Source organism: Nothoprocta perdicaria, unplaced genomic scaffold (assembly GCF_003342845.1).
Source record: "Nothoprocta perdicaria isolate Ctin4 unplaced genomic scaffold, notPer1 scaffold_49, whole genome shotgun sequence".
NCBI lineage: Eukaryota > Metazoa > Chordata > Aves > Tinamiformes > Tinamidae > Nothoprocta > Nothoprocta perdicaria.
The window spans coordinates 1,425,566-1,448,108 of record NW_020455743.1 but is presented as its reverse complement, the minus strand read 5'-3'; the positions used below and the strand labels follow the sequence as shown (position 1 = coordinate 1,448,108).

Here is a 22,543-nt window from a genome sequence, read left to right as displayed (position 1 = left end):
TGATTGTAAAACTGAATGAAAAAAACTCTCTTGAAACTGGACAAAATATTACTTCAGTGCCAGTGGTAGAGTGGAGTCCGTGTTTCAAAGTAATATAATTCCAGTTATTATAGAGCTCAAGGTACGTTTTCAAAGGCATAAATGGACTTCCTAGCAAACAAAAAGTCCATACCTGTAGTCCCTTTAAAGCATAATCTTCAATGGCACTGCCATCAATTACTTTGTAATGTGAAAAATGTAACATATGTTAAAACATTCTTTTGTGTTTTATAGTCATGTAGAATCATTTAAAACCTATGTAGAAATGCATATTAACAATACACTGGTATCTGTGTTTGGAAATAACTAACAGCCTCATTTTACATCCAACTGAAAGCAGGGATGGCTGAAGAAAAACAGCAATCATGTCATTAATGACATTGAGTGAACTATTCACTCTAATTTGTTTACTGTTCCATTTGTTTTCCTAATAACATTTCTCTGAGGTAAGGAATATTCTTCATATTCTTCTTCATTAATTCCAGTGCAATATTAAGCATTCTCATTCTTTTTAATTTTTACTATAGCATTGGCACAAACTTTGACACAAGGGAAAACAGATTGCTTGGAAAAAACATTTTGCCAAGTGGAAAACTGCATGTCAGTTAAAAAAGGTTATTTAAAAGATACTGCTTTCCTGAATTATGTCTCTGATGTTCAGTATTCACTTGTTTTCTCCATTAACTTGGCTTAGCTTTTCAAACCACTAACCTAAAGGTAACCACTTGCCATAATCTTGCTTGGGAACAACTCAAGAGAATTGCTGCAATCCTCTTTCCTTTCTTTTGGGTGCTCCTATTCCTGGACCACCTGACAGTGGGTTAAGGAGAACCTGCTTCTGCACTTTGCGAAACTATCTAGAGAAGAATTTGTGAGGTTGAACTGTCTTGAACAGTTCATGTACATGTGCATCTAAGCTGTGAATTTTGGAATAGTTGTCCAATTCTATAAATTCTGAGTCTTCTATGCTATACTGACAGCAGTTAAAATGTTCTTAAATTCTTTGTTTTATTTTTTATTAGGGAGAAAAATGAAGCCTAGATCTGAGAAGATGTAGTATTTCCTAAAAATGATAACATTCAATATTCATCTGTATATATTGCCTCTGGCATCAGCAGAATTTTGTATTCTAGCTTTCATATGCTTTATATTAGGTCCTGTAACCAGCTTTTCCCAGTTGCCAGTGATCCACATGTCAAAACAGACTCACRGAGGCCTGTAGGAAGAGCAGCTTCATTTATTAATTGCTTTAAAGACTCAGGAACGTCCAGTAGCAGGAAATGGACAGAGTGGGCAGAGGAGCAGATCTGTGAAGCAGTGAGGATGACTTCTGCACCACCTTTCTCTATGTTTCACCTCAGCTATCATAAACTATATTGGAGGCGACGGCAGCAGCCGCTAACCTGGATCACACCCTCAAGCAGAAAGAAGGGACAATGTTTTTCAATCAGTGGGAGATGAAACAAATCCCATTTGAAAGTTAATGTGAGGCAGTATACAAATTTATTAACAAGTCAAATACAATATGACCTGGTACAACTCTGGGAAGCTCTACATGAGAAGCTTATAAGTAAAAATGCTAGTGTGTTGTTAACACACTAGCACACAGCGTTAAAGGCTGCAGAAAGACTCAGTAATAAGCATGGAGGTCATATCGTGCACACAGTCCTTGAGAGCTCCCAACACTCGTGCTCTGCTCTCAAATTGGATTCTATTCAGGTATTTGCTATATTGACAGATATCACAGGCTACTGGGAGTTTGATACTTAACTGATTATTTCCCTGAGGTGGGATATTGGAAATATGATGTTGTAGGTGTCTTCAGAGTTAAGGGTTAGCTGCTTGGGAACTGAGAGAACTATTTTAATAAACTGCTGCAGCACAAGCAAGGATTTAAAATAAAAGCCACCTTAGCCTCAACTCTTCCTGGACACCTAGTGCTCCTCAGGAATTCCCCCTTGCCTCTCCAGGTGGTAATTACCTGGACTTATGGACTTACTCTGGCTGTAAGGTGTTATTTGGTAGTAGAAAGGTCATCATAAAATGGAATCTATCTCCTCTTAAACTATTTAATTATGAATAAATGACTGAATGCTAACAGTATTTTTTTTCAGATCTACTGCCCTCTAGAATACTTACTGCTGCCATAAAATATTTTAATAAGGAAGAAATTAGTAGGTTCCATAACAGATTATAAAAGACAATCAAAATGATCACAGAGGGAGAAATTTTATATTTTCATTAACAAGAACCACCCCCCCAATCCTTATGTATGTATTTGTGTTTTTATTCATCTTCTGCAGCATGGTTGTAACTTACTATATATTATGTTTTGAAAATAATTTTCTAGTACACTTTGCATACCTTACCAAGAATATAATGACAGACACCAAAAAGGAGTATTTGCATCACAGACTATTCCTCCCCTCTCAAACAAAATTGTAACATTGCTTAGGTTTCTCTTGCTTGATCCATGTGAGTAGAAACACAAGAGAAAAAGAATATAAGTAGCACTTGATCCTGAGGCAATAACACATTCTATACATTGCAGATAACTCTTATACCTTTCCATAAGGACTAGATTTTCATTTCTAGAGATTAGATTTTTCTGACTCAGTTGTTTTGACCCGTCTTACTTGCAATCATACCTGCTGTGATAATGTTACCTGCCGGTGTTAGTGTTCGCAGGATAAACTGACACAGAGCAACGAGTGGGTGACTGGCAGAGTTTGATGATGAGTTTAGACAGGCAGKCCGTTCAGTGCCCGTGTAAATGTCGCACCTCAGTGAAAAGTCTGCAAGATGGAAGTGTCACTCTGACACAACCAGATCTGACTGCAGGAAAAAATAGTAAAAGATGTTACTCAAATCTTGAATGGACTGCAATCCACAAAAGCATCCTTACATAAAGTCAAGAAAAACATAAGCTCTCTTCATTTATCAGACAGTGCAATTGTAAGCTCTTTTAGCCATAAGAATTTCAAAAGCTTCTACCTACAGTTTAACAAAACACCTATTCACCAGTCTAGGTACTCCTGTATAACACAAATGGTAAAATGAGCTTGGCAGACATTTAGTCCACTGCTTATATCAAAGATAAAAAAAAAGAGACAGCTAACTTTATAGAATAGAGTGGTTCCTCAGAACAGGACTAGCACACAAGGARTAAATAATATCATTAACTTAATGACTAATAATACCTCTACTGTGGGGAAACTGTTTAGATATTTAGAAATTGGAATTCACTAGTGCACCAAATTTAGTTGTAATAAAAAATACTCCCAAAGGAATCAATTATAGATATTACCCAAAGGACAAATACAGACTTCATGTAGGTTTAAAAAGAAAAGAAAATCGCTAATCTTCTTTGAATTGAACCATTAAATCCTTTCGGCTCTATAGTAAAAATGCATGGTCATAAATGCATACATATACAAGTATGTTTTTAAGTTTTAATTCTAGTTCATTCGTCCTATATATATACATGTCCTTTCAAACATTCAGAAAATACTACACTTATATACACTTATATACACACTACAATACTAAGTTACTRCACTTATTATATATGTGCTCTTACTGGCTTGTTTCATCCCTCTTCCAGAACCAAGTAGCTCTCGTGACAACAATTACACTGAGGCTGTGCCAGCTGTAGAAGACTCTACAAAGGAACGCTTCAAGTTTCTCATATGTTTCCAAGCGTGCCTGTGAGGAAGCTGTGCTTGTGCAGAGCCTAGTTCCTCCAATTCACAGCCTAATGATCTGTAAAACAGCACAAACTTAATTACAAAAACTGCAAAGACCAGAATAGGGACTGTTCTATGGCGTTTTTTGCAAACAAGAATCAAAGCCAAAAAAAAAAAAAAAAAAAGTGCCTGCTGGCCCTGGTCCTACAGTTGTTTGCAGTGTGCGCTCTGTGGCAAAGGACCGCGCTCCGAGCAGCAGCCCAGTCCTGACGCCGCTTCCGCGCCGCCCTGGGAATGAGCTGCGGCRGTGGAGCGCACAAAGGGAGACCTTGGAAGCTTTTCCGGCACTGCCATGGCAGCAGCCCTGGGGCTCCACGCCGGGGACAGCGGAGGCGCACGACAGAGCACAGCAAAGGATAATCCCGTCTGCACGTCCATCCGTGTGGRCATGGAGTTACACCCAAGGGTGCGGAATGGAAAGCCAGCCCCCGACAAGGGCTGTCAAAGGGCATTTGCTTTCATTTGCGCTACCTAACTTAGGGAAGGGTCTCTACATCACAATGAAGTAAAACATTTTTGAGTGCTCACATCTACATGAAGATTTTTGAGTGTTCACATGACTCTTCTCCATTTTGCCACAGACTGGTTCTGTTTTTTCCACTTTAGTATTGCTGTTACTTTTAAAAAAATTCAAGATGATCTTCATTTTGAAATGATGAGAGTATTGATCCGTGATRTCTGCTAAAATAAACATTTTCTACTGTCCTCTCAAAGTCATATGGCTGCTGCAAATTTGACATGGGAAAGTWATTAGAGCATGTGTTAGAGTCAGAATAGCCTTCCTGCAAAAGGAAAATTGCAAAGGTGATGCCTGTGTTCAGGTTAATAAAGATTAAAAAAAATTAGGAGTTTAGAATAATTTAGTTCTATGCATTGTTTTTAGTAAATTCAATCCTATGAGAAACGTTAGAGCCAGTAAAGGTCAAGGTCATATTCCTTAATATGTAATGGAAAACAGAAGTGAGGTGACCTTACAAATTAATGGCATTTTTTTTTTTAACAGTAGCTAGATGGTTTGAGAACTTTAAATTGACTTATACAAAGACTATAGTTCTTTATTTAATTGTATAGGTCCGTTTCTATATGCTGGTTAGATACTTGAGTCTGCAGCTTCTTGTATGTATGTAAACTATCACAACAATCAGTAGGATTTGACACTAACATGACATATAACTGGCCTACAGATGACTTGGTTTGGATTTCATTCCAAGGCAATTTCCTTTCATATGAAAATGAAAAACAATACTTCCTTACTCTAGACTTTTTAGGTTTTTTTTTTTTTTTTTTTTGTTTTTATTTTTTTATAATGACTACTACTTCAATTGCAAAAAGACAGAAGAAGATACTTCTTTTTGAGTGGTAGTGTAAGTTAAAATATAACCAATTCATTCACCTGCTTGAGTGTAATCAGATAGGTCATTAGTTTGTCTCAGTGACAAAATGCACACTACTGATCATGATGTAAGACGGAGAAAAAAATCATTTTGATTTTTAATTTCAAGATGCAGTTTCAGTGCTTATATTAAAAAAAATCCACTCTTTCAGATTTGTAAACAGAACTAATTCCGCATAGATACTATTCAGATAAAATAAATGTGGAATATTACAGCAGCACTTTATCCAGATCCTTTTCTGGCTACAATTTGTAGGCACAAGCAGGCAGAAAATTGCCTTTATCCCAAAATAGGAAAATGAGTTTCTTAGGTTGCTGTTCATAAAGAGAAAAAAAAAGGAGGCAGAACATTTTTATTTTACTTAAGAAGGAGTGTTCTGTGGAACTGAAATAGGAACTTAAGGCCTTTCAAAGATGGGTATTAAGCATTAAGATACGCACTACTTTTTTTTTAAAAAGGATGCAATTTTCATCTAGAAGTTCTTTCAGAACTGGATTAATAATGAATCTCATTCTACTTTGAGTTGCTGTTTTAATAATTCTATTTCTCTATTTTTAAATAGTATATATTGCATCTTTTAAATATTAGAAAAAAAGAAAAAATCATGGCACTGATACTCTGCTTCTTAAACAGCTGCTGGAATACTGTCTTGATTATGTAGCACCAACTCTCCTTGTTTCCAGCTGCTAAATCCCATTAGCAGCAGCTAAAAATACATCAAACACTGACCAGGCATTACTTTTCTGTATAATCAATTCTTTTAGTTGTTATACGAATAAGAGAAGACAGAGCAATTTGATTAGCAACAAAACAAACTCTTTGTAGATATGTGTTCAGCAAAGTTGAAATATCTACAACAAAACACGCATGATTTCTAGGGTAATCAGGCACCTAATACCCCTTTAGAGGGTTTTTTTTTTCCGAATTCTTGAGCAAAGCACCRTCTCAGCTATGATTACTCATTAAGTTTCAGGACTGATAAATTTGCCAGTAGCATAATTGTGCCCTCAAGACCTATGACTGGCTAAAGGCAGATGACAAAGATGATACTAAAACACATCAGGGCACCCTGGAGCTGCAGTGTGGGGTTTAGAGACGGGCAGTGAGAAACAGTGGTGAAAATGTTTGACTCGGATGTTATCTTGGAAGATCTGAAAGWCAATGAGTTAAGACAGTGGCTAGACAACAATCCATACACACAACTATAGCAGCCAGTGATAGGATGTAAGATCCAGGGAATGGAGTCTCTTTTCCTTGGATTAAGCATACTAGCACTGCCTGTAACGTGATAAGGATCAGCAGCTAYGGCAAAGCTCTGCTTCTTACATTTTAGGAAAGTGAGAGATCAGAAAAAAAAATATTTTTTTTTTCTGAAAACATTTATTGGTTCAGAAGGCACCCATCTGTATTTGCAAATTACACTTTGCAAATTACCAGTGTGCACTTTGGGAGCCTGATATTAATTCCAAACACAGGAMAAGAACTGGTCTTTGTTGCCTAACAGCACTGCCACACTAATATGATGTCTTCTAGCTTTACATCTTATTCCAGAACACTTGTTGGGATTGATTTGTTTCAGATGTTGGGACAAGAATCCTTAACAAACTTTATTTTATTCAGAGGAATCTTTGACATGGGAGGCCAAGGTCTATATGGAAGACGATATGAAGATTTAGTAGGAGCAATACAAGGCACGCGACCTTTCTAAGCCTTTCCCCTGCATCTCCCACATCTTTACAAGGTGGTTACAGCACCTCTACATCTGCTTTTATTAAGTTCACAGYTTGTTAAGTTTATTACTAAGTTTATTGCAACACTGTGTTTCTGCCGCTTTTGGAGGTAGGATGAAAAATAATACATGCATGGCAGATGCTACTAAACATACAACAGCATTTGAAGGAAAACAAAAATGCAAAACGCCAAWCTGCACCTTTATCCCTCTGAAGGAGACACTGTGGAACAGTTTAGAGAGGCATCCAAAGAGCGGAACTTGACACCAATCCAAGGCCTGGTGTGTGGATGGGACACTAAGCACACGCAGCCCCCTGGAGCGCTCCGCCGCGGGAAGGGGATTTGAGCCTCCTCCGGCGCCGAGGAGCAGGCCGAGCTGGTCCCGCCTGTSCAAGTGTGCTGAGAGCAGAGAGGTGACATTATTTGGAACAGCTTAGTATGGTGAGAGGTTAATGTGGGTCGAGTTTAACGTAGGAGTGCAGCTTGTGGGCATTTTCATGCTGGCATTTATCCCCTGTTGTGTCACTAAGGGCTGTATTATTTAGACTTCAAGTCCACACACTTTATTGGAAAACGACACACAAAGATTCCATGCGGAGAAGAAGAAAGAAAGACAAAACCCAAACCCCCTCTCTCTCGTCCCCCACCCTTCTCCAGCGGCCGTTTTTTACCGCGCACGTTCAAATCCCCCTCCCAAGTCTCGCGAGAGGCGCGGCGCGGGCGGCGCCATGTTGGTGGCGGGCGGGCGCAGGGCAGCCCCTCCCCGCGCCGCGCGGCTCGCGGCCTCAGCCGGGGCCCATCCCGGAAGCGCCTTGCGGCCCCCTCCCCCCCTCGCCGGCACCCGGAGACGCCCCCTCCCCTCCCCCTCCGCTCCCCTCGGCGCGCGGCCGCACCTGGGGGGCCCCGCCCCTCCCCCGCCGCAACGGTCGCCCCGCGCCCCGTAACGGTCGCCCCGCCGCAGGCCCCGGGGCCGAGGCGGGCGGGCGATGCAGCCGCCGCCGCTGGAGCAGAGGCCCTCGCGCAGCACGGTGAGCGGGCGGAACCGTCACCCGGGCCGGGAGGTTGGGAGCGGCGCCGGCGCTGCCCTGGTGTCGGTGCGGGGAGCGGGCAGCGCCGTGGGGAGGGGAGGGAGCCCGTGTGGATCCGGCTCGCGTGGTGCTGCCGCCCGCCCACGCAGCGAGCGCACGGGGAAACTTCGGGCTCTGCTCTGCGGAGCTGTCGGGGCTGCGTGCTTGGAGCGGGGGGTTCCCGCGCTGGGCCGCAGACACCCGTTTCGTTGTTCCCAATGTGGGAAGTGCGGGTCAAAACGAGCAAGAGTTGCCCCTGCCATCTGGACGTGTTGACTGCAATATGATGCTGATGCTGCTGTGCTTTGGCACCCAGAGGTGGCTAGGCCTTAGTTATGCCCTGTCCAGGGTCTTGTCCTCAATTTGTCATCTTGTCTGTTTATGTCATCTGTTCTGAGGGAAAAAAAATGTATTTCTGTGATTAATCATTTTGTTTCATTTTGAAATAGATGCTTATAGTAGAAGGATGCTACTCTATGGCATCCCGCTGCTTCAGTATGTTATTTTGCTGTGTGGCTGGTGCTTTTTTTTCCCTTCGTTCAGGGATGATTTGTAGTCTAATATTGGCTCTCCTTTGCTTTAGCAAGGAGAAAACAAAGGGAGGAAAGGCAGTTGCTTAATGGCTTGGGAGTAACTATACTTTAGAGGATCCCTGGTGCCAAAAACATGGTACAGCCCAGTTTTGCCAGATGGGGACATGTGGCAAAACATAAGAAAAGGCACTGCATTCAAATAGGTCTGTGTATGCATAAGTTGCCTTTGAAGTTTAAATGTTAACTGGTTTCAAGATGCTGTTAATAAGCTTTTAATATATAGTGTATTTTTTTCTGCCTTAAAATTCAGCTAAAAAGATAACACTCTGTGATGCATTTATAGCATTTTAAGATTCATCAGTTTGAAATATTACAGTAGTTTTTCTCTCTTCTTCCATTCTAAATAAGTACTGAGAGCAAATAGGCTAAACTTTCTTGATGATTTATTGATGGGGAGGTCCATTATTTTTAGTGCTGATGATCACGACTGTGAAATTGAGTAGGAAGTTTACAGGCTTGTGTTCTGTAACAGGTCTGCTTGATCTGTTTTGTTTTGAGAGGATTTAGTGAGGTGATCAAAGGTCAACATCTCTTCTGACAGCTTTGATTTTGCTTTTCAGTTCTGTGAGAATAGCATTCCTTCCTCCCCCCCCAGTATATTTTAAGTTGACKTATTTCATGTAAAAAGAAGAAATGTTGAATTCATTTCCTCTTACTAGTGAGAAAGGAACATGATTCTTAACAAACATTGTGAAATATTTTATTTTTAAAGTCTGCTCTTCATCCTGGCCTGTGTCCATTGACAGCAGCAATCTGAAGAATGGTACAGCAGCCTATATCAATGTATGCATTGACTGTCATAAAACCGCCCATMAAATTATTATCAGAGTTTTTATATCTCCTGGTAAAAGGCAGTAAAATCAGAATTTCAGTCTGCCTTTAAATCTTTGTTTTAGGTACAATGGAATGGAAAGAAATGATGGACGTTATGGATGGAGGTTATGAACTGCAACTTTGCTTATTTATTTTTATCTAGTTTGGGTCATAAACTTTACTGTAAGTGCTAGCTGTAATGAGAGCACTGTGAGGTCTGTGCCCATTCTTTCACGTTGCTTTCTAGATTCCTTTCTTCTTTCATGAATCTTCATTTCAAGGAAGACAAGTTGATACTATTCCCCATTTTTCTCCAATGCATAGCTTGGTGATATCTGTGCTCTCTCCTTTGARGTGCAGAGTAACAATTTTTAGTTATAAATTATTCCTTTGAGTTTGTCCAGGAGGATGCATTAATATAATTCTCAATGTTTTGCAGTAATAGCTTTCCTATTCCTGCCTCCACACACGCACGCACACACACACACACACAAAAAAAAAAAAAAAAAAGGCAAAAAGCAAACAAACAAACAAAAACCCCAAATCCATATAGTGCTTGAATGAAATAAAGCTTTTGGTCTCATTGGCCTGTAGACACTTTTATTCACTTTAATCTTGTGATTATTCATTTTGTAGTTACTTTGAAGTTTCGTGGCTAACCCTAAAGCATGGCTTGGGGAAAATATTCTTGGTCAATTACATCAAGAGTCGGGTAACATCTATAGATTTTAGATACTGGATTTGGGGTCAGGTTTATGTTTTTATATATGTACTGTGCAGTGCATAATAAGCCTAAAACTTGTGAAGTTATTTTGTTACTTCTCAGAAAAGTGTTAGCATCAAATGGAATAAGAATTTAAGTCTTTACATTGTTAGCACCTCTTTAAAGAAGAGAATCAAAGACTTTTAATAAAGATATTTTAGTGGTGATCCTGAATTGATTATATCCAACAAATTTTGATTAAAGTGAAATGCATTCAATCTATATGCTTAGTCATCTGACTTAAGTACAGTAGGACACATTTTACTTGAAGAATATTGTATAGGCACTCTTAATCACTGCAGTGAGTCTGAAAAGTGTGATGTCTGGTGTGTGCACACATATAATAAAGATGTATGTAGTAAAATACTTCAATTTTTTGTTACTTGAGACGTTTAAAAGGCAGGTAACAGAATGAAACTAATGGAGAGTTTGTATACAGCCTCAGACTTTTTCATAAGAACCTTGTGGACAGCTGTTGAATGCAGGTATTTTGAAGCTCATAAAGCAGAGCTATCCACTGTGCCTTGTGGTTTTCTGATTTTTTTTTTTTTTGGTCCCTCTCTTTACACAAACAGAAAATATTGGAAATTGGGAGTATTGATTAGCACAGCATACTGATATTGGGATGTTACTTTTAAATCACATCAAACTTTCTGATTTTTTTTTCTTGTTTGCTGTCCTGCAGCGGTCTGCATAATGTACTTATTATTTCACTGTGGATGTAATAGACTAAACTCTGTTTAAAGTTAGCCATGTTAATCTTTAGATCATTTTGTTGGAATGGAATGTACAGTGATGTTGCAGTCCACTTCATATGTTTAAAGCATTATTTTTAGATGGAAAGATGAGAGTTTAGGTATTCTTACTTAAAGTTTAGTCTCATTTACGCAAGGGTTGGACATGTTGGTTCAGAACATTTCCAGAGCAGGTGCTTGTATTCTGCCAAACATTATTGTATCACAGCTGTCCTTTGAAAGGCTTCCGAATTACGCTAGCAGTGTTATGCAAATATGTGTCTCTAGTTTTAGACAAAAGACACAAGTCAGACCAGGTACTTCCCTTTTAGCAGGGTCAATGGTACTGATTATCCCTTCTGATTTCTTAGTCTGTATGAGATGGATGGGTTGTCAGCTACTCCCACTCTGTGTTGGTCAGTACTTAAAAGATGGCACTGTAGTGGACATATGAGTCTCTTGTATACCATAAAAGCATCACCAAGGCCTCTCTATTAGTAGGAGAAACTGAACTATACCTTGCAAAATTCAGTATGTAGTATGGTGCTGAGGCAAAGTTAGAATGCTGCCAATAAAGTGTGTAGTTCAGGATGGACAGTGAGTTAATATCATGTGCGTGTTTCATGTCAGGATTGAACTGACTTTTCAGTATTCATGCATTTGGTTGATTATTAATTTGAATGGTTTTCCCCCTTCAAGTCGTGTTTCACAATGGCCAACAGATTTTTTCTCTTTTATGCTGCATTTTTTTTTTTATCTTCATTAAGTTTATGTATAGTTTTGTGTTCTTAAGCAGCATGCTTCTTGGATTGCAGGTAGGCTTTATTTTATTCAGCAACTGTATTTAAAATAGTGCTATTTAAAAAGTCATCTTCAATATATTATTAGATTTTGTCATATAACTCTATAGTAGAAAAAAATTATTTGCCCTTTGCAACCTCTGAAAAGAGGAAAATGTGTTTATAAGCCACATGGTGAAGCTACAGACTAGAGTTAAATTTATTTTATTATAATAGTGTTCAGTACCCTAACCAACATACTTTAAGAATATTTTTCCTACCTGTGGACTTACTGATGGAAAATTAAGATTTTTTTTTTAAAAAAACGCTCCTTAGCAGGTTTTATTTAATCAATCCTATTCCACACTTAATAACATTTAGCAAAACGATTGCTTTCAAATCAAATTGCATATCCACTAAAAATGTATATTAACTTGATAACTGGCATAATTCCTGTGAAATCGTGCTCAATCCATGCTTACTTTCAGGAGAGAGGAGGGGGGAAATAATTCTACCAGTATTTGTTTTGGATATTGTAGCAAGAAAAATATGGATACTTTTCTAAACTGTTTTCAGTGATGATTGTTTCAAATTTGATGGTAAGATCGCAGCAGTGCTATTAGTTTAATCTAGTTGCAAATTGAAGGTTTCATTCTTTTCTTGGTTATCTTCTAAAGTATTTTTCCTGAAGTCTCATTTGTTTGAAAAAATTGTACTAGTTTACAGCATCTTAGTTTTCTGAAAATAGCTTGCAAATATCTGGCAAAAGATCTCTTTTATTCTACGTATATCATAGCATTTGTTGCATTATGTATAAATCTTCAAATGTAATTGAAAAAAAAAAAAAAAAAAAAAAGCTTGTAGGCTGTGGCTTAACTCAAGCTGTAGATGTTTCCTTCTGGTACTTAGGAGTTAGGGATCCTCCTTGGTTTTCAGCATTGGTCAGGGGATCAGTAACAGTTCAAAAGTGAAGGATGTTGTTCTTTGTTTACGTGGATTCTGTGCAAGTTTAGAAAGGGATTTTAAATTTGTTTTTCATGAAATTCAACTTACAGAAATAGTTAGTAGTGCCAGGCACTGGATTTAATGTTTCAATGCTGCTAATGCCAGACCAAAAATGACATGTGCAAATAAGACAAAGCATTGATTTTATACAGTTTTGCTCTGTTACTTTATGCTTGTTCAAAAATGGTAATGGATTAATTTTCTACTAGATGAGTTATAGGAAACTTCGCTAGGTGAAGTTTATTACCTTTCTTCCAGTTGCTGAGTTGAAAGTGTTAAAAACTTTCTATTGTTTTCTGGTGCATTCCACGGTGGACCTTTCCTGGTACAGGTTTTTTTTTTTTTTTAGTTGCTAGGTGAATCAGCAGTGTACTGATTTGATTATAGTGGTTGTAGAATTGCTAAATTTAGATTTTAAAACAAAACATTTTTTGTCTGCTTTTAAGTTTTGCAATTCGTCAGAAAGCTTCAGGTGAACAGCCTGTGATAACAGGAACTTTATTCTGAATTTTTTCTATGTTTCCTGCTTTTATAACAACATTGTGAAAGTGCAGTTGTAAAAGTTTGTTTACTTTACATTTTGATATGCATCARTGTTCATTGCAGGCATTTTAATGAATCTCACTGTAGGCCAGCAAATGCTTCATGTCTTGTGAGCTTATGAGCTTTTAAGTAACAGTTCACAATGATATAAATGCTTTGCACTTTCTCTTGTTTCCGTTAAGGGCAGTTCTGTTAGCAGCCAGGGACAGTGAGATGAAATCCCTGTCCTGTCCAGTCATTTGTGTTTAATGTCTTCGTGATAAGCTTGGAGAGGACTGGATATCCAATTTAAAAGAAAGGAGATAGGAAAGGCCATAGGAGATAGCAAAACTAGTAAGGTAAAGAGCTATAAGGTGTACAGCGCCTTATGGCTGTACAGCTACAGGTTTACAGTTGTATTTTGATATACAGCATGTATAGATCCTCTTTGGTTAAATCTGTATCCTTACCAGTGTTTCTGAAAGTTTTGCTGGATACAGTAAATAATTCTTTTAAAGAAAATTTCAATCAGGTAGGTGTTCTTCTGCCTTCCAATGTTTTCTTTCCAGATTTCAGTTAAAATAAATGAGGCTGAAGGTATCCTTAGCCCTAAAGAAGACTTAAATGATATCAGCTTTATTGATCACTCTTTAGGACTGACCTTCTACTAATATTTATATAATATATAGATGCTAATATAGAGATACTATTATAAATACTATTATTCTACAATACATTATATATATTTATTATATCTAGTGTATTTAGTACAGATATAATAGGTATATTTAATAGAATATAGTTCTATATATATGCATAAGCATATATAGTAGAAGATGTTTGTGTGTGTGTATATATCTATATAGATATGTATATATTTAAAAGAAAAGCTGGGAGGTGGCAAAGAAGTCAATCAAGGAAGTGTTCAAAAGAATTTTTCCATCTAGGAGGAAAAGGTCTCTGAGTGGATAAAATAGGAGCTTCTGTAGAGGACAGCTTTGAGTTACGCAAAAGCAAAAAATAAACTTATGCTTGGCAAACCTGGAGCAAGCCTTGGTGCTTTTATTACCATTAACTGGGTGACATCTCTCTGTCTCTCTGCTAATGCTGACATTGAGAGATCTCCACTGATATTTCCAGTTACTCAGTGAGGCAGTAGTATCAGCAACACAGACATCACTAATACTTGGACAAACAGTACTGCTATTTCTGGAGGAACACTCAGTTGCTTGAAAGCTGCTCTTCCCGAACTGATGCCGCTTTCTGTACAAGTTGTAACAAAACTGAGTGACAGGCCTCCTGAGAACATATGTTACCCAAGATGTGATCAGGATAGAGAGGCAAGAAGTTGCACTGCTTGGTTCCTATCTGTACAATTAAGTAGTGGGACCTTTTCTTCTTAGTAATTGTGGTGTAGTTTGCACTTGTGTTTATCTTCTAGCAGGAGGACCGACCTGACATTGTTGGCCAGGGATCTTCTGTTTGGCAGATTCTATTTCCTTGGAAAGAGGCTCTTGTTCTCTCACTTTTTAAGTAATTTGCATCTTCTCTAAGACAGCCTGTTCTATTGTAATTTAAAAAATAAAAAAAAAAAACATTTTTTTTTTAAATTACCCTTTGTGGTCTCACTGAAGAGGTCATTGTTGGGATTGCTGCTTGTAGCCTTGGAATCTGTAGGGACTGAATGAGAGGGGATGTAAGAGAAAAGAATCAAAAGAAATTGCAGCTCTCATCTTACATGAATGCAATTCAAGAAAGGAAAAGTCAAGCCTTTTCTCTTTCCATGTTTTTGCACTGATTCCTGTTRAAGTATATATGAAGGCTTTGTTTAGTCCATCCTATTCTTTCTATAGAYCACTCAGAGAGCTCTAGAAAGAAAAAAAAAATCACAGTCTTTAATTCAGGAGAGGAGGAAAAAAAGTATGTTCACTGAGGTTTAGATTGGAAGGCACCTTTGGAGTTCATCTAGTCCAAGCAGGGTTGCCTAGAAAAGGTTGCTCAGAACCATATCCTATTTTCTTTTGAGCATATCTAAGTATAGATGTTCCCCAACTTCTTTGGGTAGTTTGGTCCATTATTTAATTTCCTTCAGAGTAAACAAGCGTGTGTTTGTGTGTGTTTTTTTTTTTTCCTTGTCATTCAGTTTGTTCCCATTGCCTAGTGTCCTGGATACTGCAAGAGGAGTCTGGTCCTGTCCTTTTGATAGCTTTACATGAAATATCTATAATATTAATAAGATTCCCCCCTGAACCTTCTCTTCTGCAGACGAAACTATCAGCTCTGCTAGCCAGTTTTGATAGCTTTACATGAAATATCTATAATATTAATAAGATTCCCCCCTGAACCTTCTCTTCTGCAGACGAAACTATCAGCTCTGCTAGCCAGTCTTAAAAAAAAAAAAAAAAAAAAAAAGATTCTTCAGCCCTTTAATCATCTTTATGGTCATTTGCTGGGTGCACTGCAGTAAGTCCATGTCTGTCTTGTACTACAGTATTGAGTAAAGGGAAAGAATCAACTCCCTCAACCTGTTGGTAACCCCTTGGCCTATTGAAGCCCTGGATGTCACTGGCCTTTTTGACCATGAGCCAGTAACATGCTCTTGTGGCAAATTTGTCTATCAGGACACTGAGGCCTTTCTCTGCAAAGTTGTTTCCTAACAGATTAGCTCCTCGTCTGCCCTGCTGCCTGGGGCTAGAAATGCAGATGCAGGACCCTGCATTTCCCTTATTTGAAGTTTTTGAGGTTTTCTGCCCATCTCCCCAGTCCATCAGGTTCTCTCTGAATGACAGTTCAGTCTTCTGGGGTATCTGCTACTCTTGCTTGGGGTTTATGTAGTCCCATCATCCCTTGATATTAAACAGTATTGACCCTGCTGCTGACCTACAGGGCACACTGCTAGTAACTTAACTCAAACTGGATATTGCTGCTCATCACAACCTTGTCAGCCCAGCAGCTCAAGCAGTTTTGAGTTCACCTGATGTTTGCTTCTTTAGCCTTACCTTACCATCCTCTCTGAAGATGTTATGGGAGACGGTGGCTAAAGCCTTCCTGGAGTCAAGGCAAACAGCATTCCCTGCCCTGGCAGCATCCATCAAGCCAGTTAGCTCATTGCAGGGTCTGTAGTAGTAACATGCCTTACAGTAAAGATTAGGCTGTCATGACATTGGCAAATCTTTCTTTTTTTCTCTCTCTCTTCCCTGCCTCCCCCCGCCCTCAACTACCTGAGAGTGGACATTGAGGTGCTGTAGTTCTTGTGTTTGTTTACCCTTTTACCAAATATTTGAGCTTAAACTYTTTTTTAGTAGTAGTTCATAGTAAATCCAGTATTTGGAGTATTTGCTTCCAACTGTTACCTTTTGAACTGAGCATGCTTACACTTTTTTTTTTGCCACTTTTCTTTATATTGCTATTAGTAAAAAAAAAAAAATGTGATGACTGCTGCATACTTGCATAAGCTGCACTCATTTTTTAAATGAAGCTATTTATGGTACAATGGTACAGGTTACTCAGGATGTTTTTTTTTTTTTTTTTAGCGAACGAAAAATTCATATGCTTAGGGGAAATGCAGTTAGATCTCTAATACCCCTTTTTGTGTGCTTTCCTGAACATTTCTTACTGAAGAGTTTGAGTTTTTTGGTTTTGCTTTGTTTTTTTGTGGGCAAGTGTATGACACTTGTTTAAACTTGTGTGGCAAGTTATTCCTGATAAGTTATTTGTCAATTATGTAGCTATGTTACATAATAATGAGTGATCTTATCTTAATTTTTATCAAATTTATAATTAAAAAATGCAAACAAGCAGAAGAATATGATGTTTTGCATTATTTGTTTATGAGCAGTAAATTCATRTAAGACTTATCTAGTAGACAGGTACTCTAAAAAACTTTTGTTTTTGCAATATTCAGGAAATGTTTTGGTAGTTGTTTCGGTAATGTGTTTTTAAAAACCAGTAGAGCAGTTGTAGAAACAGATTTCAACTAGGGTTCCTTTAACAGGTAATTTTGTTTGCAGCTATAAAAAAAAAAAATGAGTAATTACTCATTGAGTGAGTTTATGAAGGTGTAAAAATCAAAATTGAAATGGTTTATTATTAAGCATATTTTTGACTTGTGTCAGTGTTACGAAACAACTTCAGAGGTAGTCAAGCATGATAAAGTACTTCAGAGTATAATATTAATACAATTAATTTTCTGCTGAGTAACTGTTGGGGAGGGATCTTTTTTAATCTGTAGGGAATGTAAACATGTTTTTAGCTGTTTAGGTTYTTGTATGACACTGAATTAAGCTTGTATCATTTCTATTTACCTCATATTGAAACACTACTTTTCCTCCAGTTTAAGGCAGATATTTTGGTAGCTTGCTCTATTACTTCAGTTATTCTGTCTGTTTCATGACTCATGTTTGCTATCCTCTGGCCTTCCTTCACAACCAAATTGGATTCAGCTTTGTGTGTGTGTGAGAGAGAGATTATTGCTGAGACCTGTTGTTTTTTCTCATTCTTCTAAGTAAGAAAAAAATATATGTAGACTCACAAAAAAAGGGTTTTCAAGGAAGTTGGAAACAAACAGCATACCTCTCCCTGTTGCTTAGCTTGCTCACTTGCTTGAGTACAAGTCCTTTGGAYGTCACAAGGATACGATTTACTCTATCACTTAAATCTATCTTCCAAAATGTTATCTAAATTTTTTAGAAAATTTTGACCTGTACAGGTTTCTCCAAAGCCTACCTCTATCTCAACTATGAAATACTTGGGTATCCCAGAGAGAAGGAAGGCTGTTAACTGTGCAACTAATAGTGCAGCAGCCTTTTATACCTTATCTAAAAGGAGAGTTTGCTTGTGAGATTCCCCCAGTGAGGTGTTACCATGGTCATTTTGATCTAGCACACCTCGTTCTCCTGCTGCTGCCTGTTTCTGTTTTTGTGTTTTGAATCTGATCAAGGCACGAGGTTTGTTGTGGTTTTGAGGTTAATTGAGGAAGTCTTTCAAATAAAGCTAACATTTGAGGTTTGTAGATAAATGTTAAGCTTTAATAAGGTTCATGTCATGTCACCATTTGGTCCCCAAACATTCGTGCTAGCGTGTCAGGAGGAACAAGCAAACAAGGGAAAGTTGAAACAAGTTTTCAGTAGTATGGTGTATTTTTGCTGCTGTAAAGTAATTGTAATACAGTTGGACCATACATCAAAAATTTTTATTGCCTCTTGGAGAACAGCTAATATGGTTGCTGGTGCTCCAGCTAAGCATTTTAAGCTAATAAATCTTTACCTGAACAAAGCTTCCACCTCTGCTGTCTTCCCCAGCTTCCCCCCATCCCCTCCAGAATTTCCTGAAGTTAAAGGTTGTTTTGTGTGTTGTGCTTGCTTCTTGTTTCAATTCTTATTGTTTTTGGAGTTCAACAACAGTATCAAGAGAAGCCTTTCTTCTGCATTTTTTGTTTGTTTATTTGTTATTCTCAGATATGACACCTGAAATGCAGAGAAAAAAAAAAGAGAAAAAAAGGTATAAGCATTTGTGTATTGGATACCCTCTTGCTCTTATCATTCCTTATATACCTCTCTTTGTAGAGGAGATAAAATAGATTGCAGCACTCATGTATAGGTGGGAGCAATTACCCTCATTCTGGAAAGGCCTTTGCACAGAATCACAGAATAGTTGTGGTTGGAAAGCACCTCTAGAGATCATCTAGTCCAACTCTCCTGCTCAAGCAGGGAAACCTAGAGCATGTGGCACGGGGTCACATCCAGGTGGGTTTTGGAGACCTCCGGAGAAGGAGACTCCACAACCTCCCTGGGCAGCGTGTTTCAGGGCTCTGTCGCCCTCACAGGAAAGAAGTTCTTCCTCATGTGGAGATGGAACTTCCTGTGTTTCACCTTACACCCATTGCCCCTTGTCCTATCACTGGCCACCCTTGAGAAGAGCTTGGCCCCTACATTCACCCTTCACAATTGTACATATTAATCAGATCCCCTCTCAACCTTCTGTTCTCCAGGCTAAACAGGCCCAGCTCACTTAGTCTTTCCTCACACGAGAGATGTTTCAGTCCCTTAATCATCTTTGTTGCCCTCCGCTGTACCCTCTCTAGAAGCTCCACATCCCTCTTATACTGGGGAGCCCAGAACTGCCCCCAGTATTCCAGGTGYAGCCTCAGCAGAGCTGAGCAGAGGGGAGGGATTCCCTCCCTTGACCTGCTGGCAACACTCCTCCTGATGCAGGCCGGGATCCCGTTGGCCTTAACTTGGTGTCAACCAGAACTCCCAGGTCCCTCCCCGTGGAGCTGCTCTCCAGCAGGTTGACCCCTAATCTGTCCTGATATCTGGGGTTATTCCTCCCCAGGTGCAGGACCCTGCWCTTGTCCTTATTGAACCTCATGAGGTTCCTCTCTGCCCGACTCTCCAGCCTGTCCACGTCCCTCTGAATGGCAGCACAGCCCTCCGGAGTGTCGGCCACTCCACCCAGCTTGGTGTCATCCGCAAACTTGTTCGTGGTGCCCTCAGTGCCCTCGTCCAAGTCATTGATRAACAAGTTGAACAGCACTGGGCCCAGTCCTGACCCCTGAGGGACACCACTGGCCACAGGCCTACAACTAGACTCAGCACCATTTATCACCACCCTCTGAACTCTACCGTCCAGCCAGTTCTCAATCCACCTCACTGTGCACTTGTCCAGTCCACACTTCTAGAGCTTTCCTATGGAGAGGCTGTTATGGGAGACGATGTCAAAAGCCTTGCTGAAGTCAAGATGGACAATCTCCACTTCTCTCCCATCGTCCATCCACCCCATCATCCCTCGTAGAAGGCTATCAGGGTCATCAAACATGACTTCCCCTTGGTGAATCCATGCAGTCTATTCCTGATCACCTTCTTTTCCTTGACATGTGTAGAGATGGTCCCTAGGATGAGCTGCTCCCTCACCTTTCCAGGGATGGAGGTGAGGCTGACTGGCCAGTAGTTGTCCAACTCCTCCCTCTTGCCCTTTCTGAAGGCTGGAATGATACTGGATTTATTCCAGTCCTCTGGCACCTCTCCCCCTSTCCATGATGTCTCATAGATGATGGAGAGTGGCTGAATAATAACTCCCGCCAGTTCCCTCAGCACTTGTAGGGTGCATCCAATGCAGGCCCACAGATTTATGGATGGCCAGTTTGCCTAAGTGATCTCTAACCYGATCCTCCTCGACCAGTGGGAGGTCTTCCTCTCTCCTGGCTATCTCTCTCTTATCTGGGCTCTGTAGTTCATTAGGTGATGCTTCTTAATGAGAAGTTCTAATACTAAAGAACTTGTTAGTGGTTGCGTATATCTACTGACTCCCAAATTTGCCCATGATGTCTGTTCTGTTATATAATCTTTTCTAAAGAGACTTTTTAACTCTAGTGATTTAAAAACTCATTTAAAATGAAAAATAGGCAAATAAAATTGGTTATTCAAATATAGATGCAGTTCAACTCTTAATTGAAAGTAAAATGTAATCATTTGAATATTAAAAAATGCTTATTGTAGTACCTCATAAATTATTAAAACTTCTAATTCTGCGTACAATTTAAACATGCTTTTCCTTGATTCTTTTAGAATGGCATGTAATTATTTGACAAGTTTGATATTCATAGTAAGTATTCTGACATAAATAGATGATAGCCAAAACTACATCCTTGTAATGCAAAGGAATGTTCCTTTTTTACTTACAGTTATTTTTGTGGCTTTTTTTTTTCCTGGAGCTAATTCAGTTAATTTGAGCATGTGTGACCACAGAACAAATGTCCTTACTATTAGGTATACTTTGAAATTTACTGATTGTTCAGGCAGCAACTCTTTAGAAGACTACTTTTTCTATATTCAAGTTAATTTGCTTTTCAAGTATATAAACTCTACTGTTCTGATCAACCTGTATGGTTAGTTTTAGAAACCTGACATATTTTCAGACAAAGAATAAGAGATCTTCTACTGGAGCAAGTATTTGTGGCAAGTGGAGTGTGTGATCTTTTGTAACTGTTCTTTTCAAAATTTTTTGAAATTTTTCTAATTAACTTGAAAATCAGGCRAAATATATAATGAAAGGATATTTTATTTAAGATTAAAATCCTAAGTAAAGCTATGTACAAAGTGAAGAATTAGTGGGCCGTGGAGTTCCCGAAGTCTTATGTGTACCCTGAATGGAGCTTGGTATCCTCTTTGTCAGAGATAACTGAAATTCTATACTAAAATGTAACTCTGTTAACAGATTCTGCAGTATTACCTATTTCAGATCCTTTTGAGCAAAGGCATACTGCATCAGTTGAAAGATGACTTCAAGTTTCTGGTAGCTTGCGTCAGGAGCCACCCAAAAGTATTGGTGTTGGTTGCAGTCTTCCATTCCTGTGAGGGTGAATAGCACTGAGCACAGTAAAATATTAGAGAAATCCTAAAGTAGTGTAAATAATATTTCAGGCAGTTCTTTTGCTACTGCCTTACCAAGTTACCCCTGAGACACCTGCTTCTCCACAGAGAGGTCTGCTTGAGAGAGAGAAAGAGAGAGAGAAGTAAAATAATCTGAACCTCCTTAAGAGTAGAATGAGTTTGTAGCTATTTAAAGTTAGTGCAGTCTCTGATCCCTATTTTCTTCTTCCTCTAAAGCAGGATTAGGAGGATAGCTTCCTAAAAGGGAAATGAAATCAAGAGTGGTTTATCCTACCAACCTTAATGGAGTAGACCAGGTCAGATCACTGCAGAAATGATCTGTCCTGAGTGCTAGGTGCTGACAGCTGCAAGTGCTTAATATGCATTTTTAACTCTCATTTGGGAGAATATTCTTCATATAGAGTAAAGGTATTATRTTTTAAAACTAAGATTGTCAATGCAGATTCTTCTGAATGAAATCCTTAAAGAAGCCAAAGTCGCCTTTAGAAAATATGCTTAATTCTTTTTGCCTTGTGTTCTCATCTATTTCCAATTAGTTTGTTATCGCTGTATTGGTGAAAGTGAGATTTGCTCATATTTTTCTCTACCAGCCGTGAATTGCTAACTGTGGAAAGACTGTTTAGCACTAAAGGGCCTTTTTCCTTGTAAYTTTTCAATTGTAAGCCCTGTTTCTCAGAGCCAGAGTTCTTAAGACAGCATCATGACTTTTATGAGGAATATATAGTAGCTTGTTTACTCTTTGTCATCATAGAATTGGTCTTATTACTCAGCTATACATCAAGCTCCAGTCACAAAATGCTTTGATCTTATCATTTGGGTCTGAACTTTCCCAACCTGGTACCAAACCAAGAAAAACAAATGTCACTTGTGGCCCAGCAGCTGAGCCATTTTGAGGACAATGCCAGCAAGGAGCTGAAGCGTGAGGATTGCAAGGGTAGTTTTTGTTAACCAGTTAGATTCAGGGCTT

The 22,543-nt window shown here is 38.9% G+C and overlaps 1 protein-coding gene across 1 annotated transcript in view; it reads left to right on the top strand.

The window, feature by feature from the left end:
- Window positions 1-7,905: 7,905 nt before the first annotated feature.
- TAB3 (TGF-beta activated kinase 1 (MAP3K7) binding protein 3) overlaps window positions 7,906-22,543 on the top strand; it is a 39,428-nt gene continuing 24,790 nt past the window's right edge. The window contains exon 1 of the mRNA XM_026047297.1: window positions 7,906-7,938. The gene's annotated coding sequence lies outside the window, so the exon portion shown is untranslated. The remainder of the gene's footprint in view (window positions 7,939-22,543) is intronic.